Below are 12682 nucleotides of genomic sequence, written 5' to 3' on the forward strand. Positions count from 1 at the left end.
GGAATCTTGGCACCTTGTATATTATTATTTCAGGTGTCTGGGTTATTTCCATTTTGGTCTTTGAATTGCTTCAAGGTTGGTTTGCCTGGTTTGGGTAGCTTCTCCTCTACAAGTACTTTGGTTTATATGAAGTTAAAATAATGGGTTGACCCATCTTTAATACAAATGCTAAATGGATTTAAAAATAACCTATTTGACAGTTCTTGAAGTAACCTATTTCAGAGTCTCAGACCTGAATGTGAAGATTGAAGCCTGGTACAACATGCATTTAGATTAACTTAGTTTCAATCACTCCCAAATGAAAAGAAATCCGGCTATAGCCCTTTCAAAAGCTGTGTTTCAAACCCAACAAAGAGAACCTGATTTAAATAGCCTACATGCTTCTGGAATACACATACACATTGCCATTACATGACATCAACGATATGGTTTAGAAGTGCAACCACATTTAATTATACAATATTTTTGCATCCTTACAAAAATCAGCTTTCTTACAAAATCAGCCATATAACTGTTACAAAAACCAAGTCAGCTTATTTAATGCTAATAGTTCAAACTGCCTTCTTACATTCAAAATGCCTTCTAACATTCAGCCCTATAACTATTGATCTTGTGATATATGAAAGCTCCATGGAGCACCGAAGTCTTCATTCTTGGTCTTGCATATTCCTGCAGAAAAAAGACTCCACAACCTGATGGTATGCCATAAATGCAATATACAATTGGAAGGAAATAACAGATCAGTACAGGGGCCTATCCAACATATTTGCAAGTTATTCTAAAATGAAATCAGCAACCTAAAATGAAAAGTTATTGATGATTTTACCTGTAACATATTCATAGAACTCAAATCAATTCATCAAGGTGTCATTGCAATTTCTTTATCCACATATTCATAGAACTAATATTTGGGGCCAACATATCTTTCAAGCTAACAAATTTCTTGGACAATGGAGGAGCACATATATTTTCAGCAAATATATGGGAAATTCATGAGTTCTTGGGCAAACAGTGGCCATTATTTCAACTGGGAATAAAAAACAGGAAAAACCTATCCTCTAAGCAACCAATCAGAAATTACTTCTAAGAAGGAAAAAAAAAAAAACCCTAAACCTAGAGAATAAAATCTAGAGAAGAAGAAAACCAGAAAATATGAGAGAATAAAATCTTAAATCTAGAGAATGAAGTGCAGAAGAAATACCTATGAATGCCGTCGTCGCCATCGTGGTGGGAGGAGGAATTGTATTGGGAGAGAAAGGAGGTCTCAATAGCAGAGGAGATTTTTGGGGGGGGGGGGGGGAGTGTGTTTACGTGAAGTGAATGGGGTGGGAGGGGAAGTGTGTCTATGTGAAGTGAAGTGCCTATTGGGTGTATGCAGGTGTACAAGTGATTTTCATGAAGTGCCTATGTGGCACTTGATTATTGGTCTGCTGTAAAATTGAGTTTTGTAGACGACAGGCCAGTAGCTTTTCTCATTTACCCAATTGCCACGACCTCAATTGTTGGGTTTCATCCTAGTCCAAGGATCATATGCCATAAGGGAAATGCTGCCGTGCCGCCCGACGGTACCGCTCAAATATGGATTCGGCTTGCGTCTTCTACAAAAATAACAGCACATCTCTTGTTACAAAAATCAACGGCCCCTATTACATGTTGATCAATAAGTCGAATTCTTAGAGTTTTTCTCTATTACTTTACAATTTTTTTTTCCAATGGCACACCATGCCACTCATTTTAGTCAAATCAAATCCTCCACGCTGCCACTTACACATTAAACACACCAGTAATTAAGAAAATTGTCTATTTACCTACTAAACATAAAAACTTATATTAAAGATATTTATATTTCTTTATTTTTTTAATATTTATAATAAATAATACCATGACTTAGATAACATAACAAATGTAAGGATATTCTTGTTGGTCTCTTTAAATTTATTTTTAATAAAATTTTGACAAAAAACTTATATAGATAATGCTAAATAATATCCATATAATATTTCTCATATGCTCATTTAAAAAAAAAAAAAAGTATATTTTACTATTATAAAAATAATTTTTTATGTGAGTCATAAATTTACATATATTTTTTTTAAAATTACTTAAGATTTGCACGCTTACAACTAGAATTGCTAATATATTTTTGAAGTTATATAGAATTGCTAATATAATGTCGTTACATTTGTTATGTTATCTAATTCATGGTATGTAATATATTATTTATTATAAATATTAAAAAAAAAACAAATATAAATATCTTTAAAATTAGTTTTTATGTTTAATAGGTAAATAGACGACATTTTTTAATTACTGGTGTGTTAAATGTGTAAGTGGCAGCGTGGAGGATTTGATTTGACTAAAATGAGTGGCATGGTGTGCCATTGGGGAAAAAAATTGTAAAGAAATAAAGAAAAATTCTAGGAATTTGATTTGTTGATCAACATGTAATATTGGCTGTTTTTTTTTTTTTTTGAAAGGAAGATGTAACTTTCATTCATTGAAACAAGTTTTGAATACAAGGGGGACAATCCCCCAGCAAAATACATTCATCTAGATGTGACAGAGCGTGCTTGGCCAAACCATGAGCAACGTCATTGCCTCTCCTTGGTACATGTCTAATGGACTAGCTACTGAACTTGGAAAGAAGAAGTTTTATGTCTCTGACCATAAGGCCAACTAAAGACCACTCTTCTGTCTGCTGCACTGCCTTGACTATTGCCAACGAATCACCTTCCAACACAATGTGAGTGAGACCCAGATCAGCACAGAGTGATGTAGCTCGAAGAACAGCAGCTGCCTCCCTGAGTATGGGATCCGGGAGTGTGGCCTTGCATGCCCACAAAGTAGCTCCCAGAAGGCCCTTGGAGTCTCTGATGACAACCCCAAGTCCCACCCTTGAGTTAGTCTTATCTACAACAACATCCCAGTTTGCTTTGAGCACTCCTAGAGGGGGAGGTGTCCACGTTTGAGGGCTCAGATCTTGTTTTGGCTGCTTAACAACTCTTTGCTCAGCTTCTGATCTAATTAGTGCCACTTCTGCTTGGATCTTTTTGGAGAGCCTAGCAGGTGAAGAGAATGAATCCTCAAACACTAGGCAATTTCTTCGATGCCACAACAGTTTGGCTCTTACTGCCATCTCACACAATACTTCAAAGGGAAACTTATCAAGCATAGATTCAAGAAGCTCTTTGAAAGACTCAGCAAAACTACTCATCTTCTGTAATTGTCTCGAGTCTAAATACCATACGTCTTGGGCTGACTTGCATGACCAAAGAGCATGGGAGACTGTCTCATAACAGATAAGCAGTTGTGTTGATGAATGCCAAGAAAAAATGTATCATGATCAATAGAAACATGAGAGGGAAAAGAAATTATACCAGCCATGTTGGAGTGTGCAATAGGGGAAGGAATGTTCTCAATGGACAATTTTTTAGGTTGAGTAGTGGTCTGAACCGAAACTGAGTCATTAGATTTGAGTTGAGACATCTGTCCATTGATTAGAGCCATGAGTTTCTGAATTTGATTTTGGGTTAGGTTCAACTGAGGATTCTCCTGTAGTCCCTTTTCCTAAGCTTGAGAGAAAACCTGATTTGCTGAATGTGTGGAAGAAAAATTTCCACTACCATGATTTGGCTTAACTTTAGTGAACTTAAAATTGGGTGGAAATCCTATAAGCCTATAATATTTTTCCTTGGTATGTCCAGGTTTTCCTTGGTATGTCCAGGCTTCCCACAATGAAAACAATTCATATCAGACTTCTCCTTTCTTTTTGTTTGATTACTATAGACTGCTAGTGCCGAAGCCTCAGGAGAAGGAACTGTCATATTTCTGGTCTATCTTTTTGTCTTTCTTCTTGTAAAACTAGAGAAAAAGTTTTATCTAAAGAAGACATCGGACTCATCAAGATGATTTGACCTCTAATGTGCTCATATGAATCATTTAATCCCAAAAGAAACTTAAACACACAATCTATCTCTTGGACATCACCAATTGATTTAAGGGCTTTGCAAGTACACAATCCGCATGAGCAACATGGGACAGGTCTGTAGTTATGCATTTCTTCCCAAATCCCATTAAGTTGAGTGAAATATTCACTTACAGTTTGATTTCCTTGCAAAACAGAGTTGATTTGTTGCTTAAGCCGATAGATGCACACATTATCAAGTTGAGCAAAACGGGTTTTCAGCTTCTCCCACACCTCCTTTGCTGAGTTGATGTAGAGCACATTTGATGCTATCTCTTTTGAAATCGAGTTGAATAGCCAAGACAGAATAAGGTTGTTACAACGCAACCAAGGGATATATAAAGGGTCGGTCAGCTTTGGTGTGGGTATGCTTCCATCAAGAAAGCCAAGCTTATTTTTGATAGAGATGGCAAAGGTGAATGACCGATTCCATGTGAGATAATTTGGGCTAGAAAGAGGTGGAACAATCACCACAGTGTTGGCATTGTCACTGTGATGTAGGTAGAAATGGCTCTTTGGATCTTCAAAAGGTGAGATGGAAGTAGTTTTCGTCATTTTGAAGAAATGAAATGAGAATTAAAATGCAGTGAAGCTCTATGAAGAAATGACTGGAAAAAAAAAGAAAAGAAAAGAAGAAGGACCTCAGGTTTCGTAACTTGGGGTCTCTGATACCAAGTTAAACCTGGGGTCTTTGATACCATGTTGAAGATAAAGAGCCGTAAGGAAAGAACAGAGGAATTGAAAGAAAAACTTCCGTAATTCTCATTTAGTGGTGGAATCTGTACACTGCCTCTATACATATATACTCTCTAGCAATACCATTTCACACAATCAAAAGATAGAAAGAATAACCAACCTATATCTATTCTACATCATTCTAGAATAAAAAACTACCTGTACAAAATGATAAAAGACATGACCCCATAACAAACTTATGCTGAGCTGGAGGAATATTCTGTTATTTGCTCAGAGTCTATGGAAATGAGAGTTTTGGTGGAGGCTTGGTTCTTTCTCTACTGAGAGATATCAAGTACACTTTACATGCTCGGAAGCTAAGGTCCCACTCAAATAAATTTGATCCAAGGGTTAGATACTTTTGTATAATGGTGTACGCTTTACATGCTCGAGAGCCTAGCTCCATCATGATCTTGCCAATTTGTACTATCAAAGCGTTTCACGAAAGTGACGAAAATATCCCTCTAGAAATTCAATATGGGTCTTCGTGGTGGACAAGCAATTACCTTCTACCGTAATCTCCATACATCATTTTTTTTTTTTTATTTGCTTCCTCAAATTCAATATAGGGGGAATCCAGCACGTGCAAGGCTAGTTATTTAGTAATTGATTTTTATTTATACAATTAAAATCAAAGAAAATAGAGAAAAAATAAGGTGATTGATCAATAATGGAGTTAATAGAGAGTATGTAGGGGTGTTGGGCAGGCACCTGAATCTGGCCTACAAATAGCACACCTAGACCCTACGGGTTGGCAGGTGGACGTGATTCATACTATTTTGGATAGAGATATCTAATTTATAGTTATTTTTATGTATTCTTTATATATTTTTTATAATGTAATTGGCTAAACAGTTATTTTATATTAAAAAAATAACATAATCAATTATGTTAATAAAATACACAAAAAATATATAAAAGTGACTGTATATAAAATTTTTCTTAATACCAATAAATCATTCATCTTATTTGATTTTTTTTTAAATAAATAAAAAGGTCTTGATAAGCCAAAACCCATTGTTTACCGGATATAAGATTTTGAATTAAAAGAAAAAGAAAGCCGTTGCTGTTTGAACTTTGAAGTCCAAAAACTGCTACAGGCAACCATTGGAGATAACCGTGGGGGAACCGACGTAAGTCAATATATTTATTAAAAAGAAAAGAAAAAAAAAAAAAAGAAAGAAAAAGATGAAATGAAACGGAGGGAGGGAAAATTTCAAAACCAGAACTGGGTCTGCCACACTGCGTCTCGTGTGGCTGTCTCCGTCTGGGCATTGTTGGGTCTGGGACGCTGTATCTGGTGTGGCTGTCTCCGTGGGTGTCGTCCATCTCTGTGGGTGTCTCTGAATAAGTTGTGGAGGATTGCCAAACATCCGTGATTCGATTCACACTCCAAGACTTCTCGGGACATTCATGGCAATCATTTGAGAAACAGAGAGCGAGAGAAACAGAGAGAAATATCCTTCCGTTTTCTCTCTTATTATTTTTCCATTTCAGTAAATCCAATCCATTTCAGGGACCGGTCGTAGCCTCGGAGGATTGCCAAACATCCGTGATTCGATTCACACTCCAAGACTTCTCGGGACATTCATGGCAATCATTTGAGAAACAGAGAGCGAGAGAAACAGAGAGAAATATCCTTCCGTTTTCTCTCTTATTATTTTTCCATTTCAGTAAATCCAATCCATTTCAGGGACCGGTCGTAGCCTCGGAGGATTGCCAAACATCCGTGATTCGATTCACACTCCAAGACTTCTCGGGACATTCATGGCAAGAAGCCCGAATGGAGAAGGAGCTGAAGACAGAGATGGAGGACTTGAGAACCAAGGTGGCTTCCCTCCGTAACGCCCCTCGTCTTTGAATCCCTTTCTCTTAAATCATAGATCTCCCAAGTTCTGATTTTATGTTTTATGTTTTTATTTTTTCAGGAAGCAAACTTTAAAACGTTTTTTTTTTTTTTTTTTTTTTTAAATTATTGGCAGGTGTTTTCAGAATCGAATGCATTGCTGCTCAAATAGGTAGTAACCTGTTCACACTGGCAAAATCTACGGTATCCTTTTCATCTACAAAATTTATATTTCAAATGTTCCTCTAATCTTTGAATTATCAATGAGAATATGCTCCTGCAAGAACATAGCCCACTAATTAATAAATTGTTCCACGGAATGTACTCTTATTATATAGGCTAGAGAAGATTAACAAAAGAAAAAGTCCCAAATAGAACAGAATAGACAGAGCAAAAGATACACATGCACACTGCCTTATCAAAATGGGTGGATGAAGGAGAGAGGTGGTTGTAAAGTTTTATACAATTATGAGACTGCAGGGGTGGGTCCAAAGGGCCATGCCTTGGAGAGGTTTCCCAACATATCTACATAAAATGAGCATGAATGAAGTTAGAATGTTATATGTTGTGGAAATATAATAAAAAATAAAGCAATTTTCAATGTACCTTGGGAGTGCACTAATTGACTTGAAGACGATGAATCACCTGAGTTGGTTTTTCGATTTTCAAATTTCAATCAAGGCTAATGGAGAGTGTGGAGTAATTTGCTACAAGTTGGAGGCTTTTTAAAGACTAGAAGAAAGCCAGCCAGAAATATGTGGGTAATGATTATGACCAATGAAACAAGGGACAATCACCTGACATATATTTGAGTGGTTGAGTTTATGAATTCATAATTTATTTGGGCGAACACAAAAAAAATGTTGTACTGTTGATCTTCTAAAATGGGTCAATTGAAGAAGAGAATTAGAAAAGAGAAGAAGAAGAAAGAAAGATGTATTGAAGGGCCCATCAAATGGGATTCATGTTGTATTTTTCTATGTTGACTTGGTCATTTGTGTTTTTGTTGGAAAAAAAAGCTATTTGTGTTGTATTTAACTTAATTGAGTGGTAGTCACTATGTCTGTCCCATAAACTTTTTTTTATTGATAATGAGTGTTTTAAAACAGAAAAATTTTATTTTGTTGATGTTAGGCTAGGATTAATTGCCTAGAGGATCATTGGTAACATCTCTAGCTCTGTATGAACAAAGCAAATAATTCCTTGGTAAAGTTAAGGTAATAAATAGTTTGAGGAACTGAGGCATAAATGTCTTAGGGGTCTTATTGCTTGTGTGGAGTATGACTGTTAAATGTTTTGCATTTGCATTTGTGGCTCTAGAGAATTTCAGATTGATAAATGCCAAGTCTTACATAATCAATTATGTTTTACAGAATGTATTTTGTAACATTAATTAATTTATGAAGAGTGAATACATTTTATACTGAAAACTATCACCTCGTTTGCATGATGGTATTGCACTTTAAAAATATATTTTAAACTTGTACAAATTCGGGTTTTGAGCTATTTTGTAAACATCCCTTCCTGTATGACAGGGAATGTCCATCAGAATTGCGAGAAGCTATTGCCAGTATAATATTTGCAGCTCCCAGATGTTCAGATGTGCCAGATTTTTTGCAGATAAAAAATTTGTCTACTGCAAAATATGGGAAGGAATTTGTCATGGCTGTGTCAGAACTTCGTCCTGACTCTAGCGTCAACCGTACAGTTAAGCAGCTAGCAAATTTTGTAAAGTTTGATATTCTTCAGGGACAGCCATCATGGCTTCAAAATGCTGATATAAATTTTCACTTTATTTTTCTATTAAATTACTTTTTTTTGCAGGTAACTGAAAAGCTTTCAATTAGTGCTCCAGCATCTGAGGTAAAACTCAAGGTATTGAAGGACATTGCACAAGAGTACAAAGTGCAATGGGATTCTACAAGCACAGAAGCAGAATTTGGTAAAAAGCATGAAGATTTGCTGGTACTTATTCAACTTAGTGCTTCAGTTTAATATTCTGACTTAGTAGACGGTTGTTGGAATTGAGCATCTTTAGGTAGAATGTAAAACCCCCTTCCCATATGGTTAGGAGTGCTACTAATACATAGCTTAGAACAGGTAAGAGATCCAACATAAAACTTTAACTGATCTTATTAAGTGAAAATAAAAAATAACATAGTAAGTTTCTAATAACTGAAATGTTTAGAAAACACCATGACCTGGTAAAAGACCAAACTAATCCTATGTGTGAAATACCTTGTTTGGGCTAGGTATTATCATTTAGATTTGGCCTGCCTGCTCATCAACTTTCTCATTACCTAGTACATTTAAAACATGAAAAAAAAGTTGTTGAAGACCCAATAAATAGCATATCATATAATAAACATAATTTAAATTAGGTTTTACCTTTCGAACACATGTACTCAACATGCATGGCATAAAGAATAACAATTATCGACAAGTACATTGCATGTCCAACAATTAGTAAACAAATAGGGGACATAGCATATATTGCAATGAATAAACAATCATCATGTTCCTCACCCAATTAACATGCTTTGTGGCAACAACATTAGCCCTTGTCTCTAAGGTGGTCCCATAGCAAGTAGCCATAGGGTGCTAGAATTCTCATAACTTATCTTTGGTGGACCATACCTTTATGTCAACATTCTTTGGTTTGGCTTCCACATCCATCCGTGCATCTTTTGTGACTATCGTTTTAATGCTTTAGGCATTCATTTACATAACTTAGCTTTTATCTCGTCTTATAAGCTTTCCATGGCATGTGTATTAACAAGTGAACTAATCATGTGTTCATAACATTCGATTAATCATGTGTTCATAACATTCGATTCTAACATTTGCATGGCATAACAGTAAACATATCATGACAAGTATTGTATGCATCTCATCACAACTTTGATACATAAAAGGCGCTTTCAATGGAAGGGTCATATATAGCATAATAATAATTGAACAATACTTTCTCAAGCCAAACAAACGCTTTACCACAACTCATAAAGGTATGATTGCACTACATACTTTATCTTAGCTCCAAAAACCAAAGATGTTTCACTTAGCAACCCACAAGCTCTTGGATTACACTAGGGGTGCTGGGCGGGCCCTTGCATATTCCACCTGCCTGGATTTTCCCAAGCCCTCCCACATAATTATTATTTATATATATATATATATATATGTATAATCCTAACCATTTTTGAGATTCTTCTTCTTCTTCTTCCTCCTTTTCCTCTCCTTTCTTGCCCGTAGGCTTCCTTTCTCCTTTCTTTTTTTTTCATTTCTTCTTCTCCTTCCCTCTCCACTCTTCTTTCTTCTCCTGTCATCACTGTCTTAGATTTTATTATTTTGAGACCCATGTGATGACCCGCTTTTAAGTGTATTTTCGCTGAAATAATTGTTTTTATTTTAATTAATATATCAGATATTTTATTTTATTTTAATTGCGTTTTTGTGGTTTTAATCTTTTTGGCGGTTTGTTTCTTTTCCCGGAGTGAGGACTGGACCTCATTTCTTTTTACATCTTTTTTTTTTTTTTTTTTTTTTTTTCTTTTTCTCTTTTTCCTTTTTTCTTTTCCCTTCTTTTCTTTTTTCTTCTTTTTCTTTTTTCTCTTTCTTTTCTCTCTCCTCCCTCCCGCTCGACCCGGATACCCCCCCCCCCCCGTGCTCTCTCTCTCTTCTCTCTCCTCACCCACGGCCGAACCCCTTCCCACCGTCGACCCAGTGCCGTCCGGCCACCGTGGGCGACACCTCCCCCACCATCCTCTTCGTCCACCTCCGGCGCACCTCCCCACCGGTTTCCTCCCCCATCCGGCCGGCCGTTTGGCCGGAAAAGCCCTCCAAAGGCCGCACGGTTTTCAGCCCGATCCGCCGCCGTCGCTCCACCTCCGGCCACCATTTCTTCACCACTTCATCACCGACCTCTTGCCGTCCTAACCCACCCATTTCCGGCCTCCATCGACCACCGGAGCAGCTCCCACGAGCTTGTTTTCCGATTTGCCCTTTTCGGCCATTTCCGGCCATTCCGCCGCCACCCACGGCCGTCCGTCACTTCCAATAGCTTCACAACCACCTCTAGACCTTTCCCTATCAATTTCGTGACCTAGTTTGTCCCCGTTCAAAAGTGGGTTTTTCGGACCCACGGCCACAGTGAATTTTCACTGTGACGTTGCTGTTTTTCCGCCGTTTGCAACGCCTCGTGTTTTCTAAAATTGCCGTATAGCGCTGTAAGTATTTTCCAAACCCTATTTACAGATTTAAATATATATTGCTCTTTCAATAAATATTTGTTGTTGGTTGTTGATTCCGGACTGAGTCCGAGGAGTTTCGGGGGTCGGATGGATGGAGGACGGAGTTGCTTGTTTATTTGATTTATGATTGTTGGATTATTTTATTGTGCATTGATATGGCATTTCATGGTGCATGCACATGTGTTTGTGGGATTTGTGTGAAAAGCCTGTGTTTTGGCGTGAGTGTGTTGCGGGTGCGTGGGTATCACGAACCCAAGCCGGGATGGGTTATTATCTCGGTGGAGCTCCTCTGGTCACTCGGGAGCGGAATAAACTGAGTGATGTCCCCTGAGTTATCGAAAGCGATAATGGGAGCGGGACTAGGGGGTGCTTGGCTACGAACGCGCCGGGCGCGGAACCGGGCATCGGCCTACTCACCGACTCCGTGGCCCTTCGCTGGCGAGGGCTAGAGGATGCTTGGCTACGCACGCGCAGGGCGCGGAACTGGGCATCGCTCGTTGGGTGTCACATGCGTGGCGGTACTCTGCGGTGTGACACTGGAGCCAGGGTGTGCGGATGACCCCTAGGGGAGGTCATGGTGCATACGGTTAAAATTGGATAATGGTTTGAGATGTCAAATGTGTCTTTTGGCGTGCGTGGAAAACTTGTGTTTTACGGGTTTGTGCATTGGGCATGTTTCATGCATCTTGTTTGAGTTATATGTGTTTTTATCTGGTAGTGTTTGGGTTTTACTTACCTGCGGTACCATTCGTGGTCCCGTAGCTTTTGGTGCAGGAGATGAGGTTGAGGAGGAAGAGGCTGAGCCCGAGGATGCGGCTCCGCCGGGTTGCTGATGTTATCTTTTTATTTGTTTAAAACTGTATTTGTGATATATGTAATATTTTATCTATGTATGTTTTAAACAGCTTGTACTACGTTAAGAAAAATTCTGGTACTTAGTTATGACTTTCTTATCCGCTGCGTGCCTCTCTGTACACAATTGCTGCCTTGCACACACTCGGCACCCGTCGATGGGATGGTGACCCGGGGTGTCACCATCCGGACGTCTCAATTTCCCCGTGTTCAGGCGTGGGGATTTTGGGGGCGTCACAACCCATGACCGTGGAACCTGGGTCTTGGCTTTGATTTTTTGGTTGCTTTGAGAGCCATGACCACAACCTTGGGTCTCAGATTTATTTATTTTTGGTTGTTTTGAGAGCCACGGCTGCAGCTGTGACTTTTAAATATGGTTGCATGGCCGTGGGTCTCAAATGGTTATTTGGTTGTTTTGAGAGGCCGTAGGTCTCAGCTTTGGTTTTTTGGTTGTTTTGATTTGGTGATTGTGAGACTCAAATTTGGATGTTTTTAGCTCAGATGAAGTTGTTGCGTGTTTGTGACGGGTTATTTGTGAAGGGTTGAAAGATGTGGGATTTTTTGGATCTAATGGCTGGACGGGCTGGCCGGATTGTGATGGTACCAATTTGCCTGTGCGGTCAGCGGGGTGGAAGGACAATGGCTAAAGGTGGCACCTGGGATAGGAGGCAAAATAACTTACGGTATCTGTATATATTTTAATCAACTCAACTATGCATTGCAAGGTTAGTAGTTACTTACGATTTATTTACTTTTTTCTATTTTGCTACACATATTTTGGTACTCTCATCTAATTCAATTCTTAAGTTTCATACTAACGATATTTTAAAATGAATGAAACGAATGTTATTTACAACAGAAAGACGATTGCTGCGGAATGAATGACTCATCCAAGGTTAGTAAATTAATCACTTTCTTAAACTTTTGTATTCCATAAACGATACACACACAAATACATAAACACAAACATACACATATACATACAAACACGCGCGCACACACACATACACTTATATACATACATACATACAACAT

The 12682-nt window shown here is 38.1% G+C and overlaps 1 long non-coding RNA gene across 1 annotated transcript; it reads left to right on the forward strand.

The window, feature by feature from the left end:
* Positions 1-5806: 5806 nt before the first annotated feature.
* LOC122295964 lies at positions 5807-12370 on the forward strand. The gene is made up of 5 exons (XR_006238339.1): positions 5807-6527; positions 6682-6749; positions 8081-8252; positions 8370-8510; positions 12188-12370. It is a non-coding gene; the product is annotated as an uncharacterized LOC122295964 (long non-coding RNA).
* The last annotated feature ends 312 nt before the right edge of the window (positions 12371-12682 follow it).

Source organism: Carya illinoinensis, chromosome 15, assembly GCF_018687715.1.
Source record: "Carya illinoinensis cultivar Pawnee chromosome 15, C.illinoinensisPawnee_v1, whole genome shotgun sequence".
NCBI classification, from domain to species: domain Eukaryota; kingdom Viridiplantae; phylum Streptophyta; class Magnoliopsida; order Fagales; family Juglandaceae; genus Carya; species Carya illinoinensis.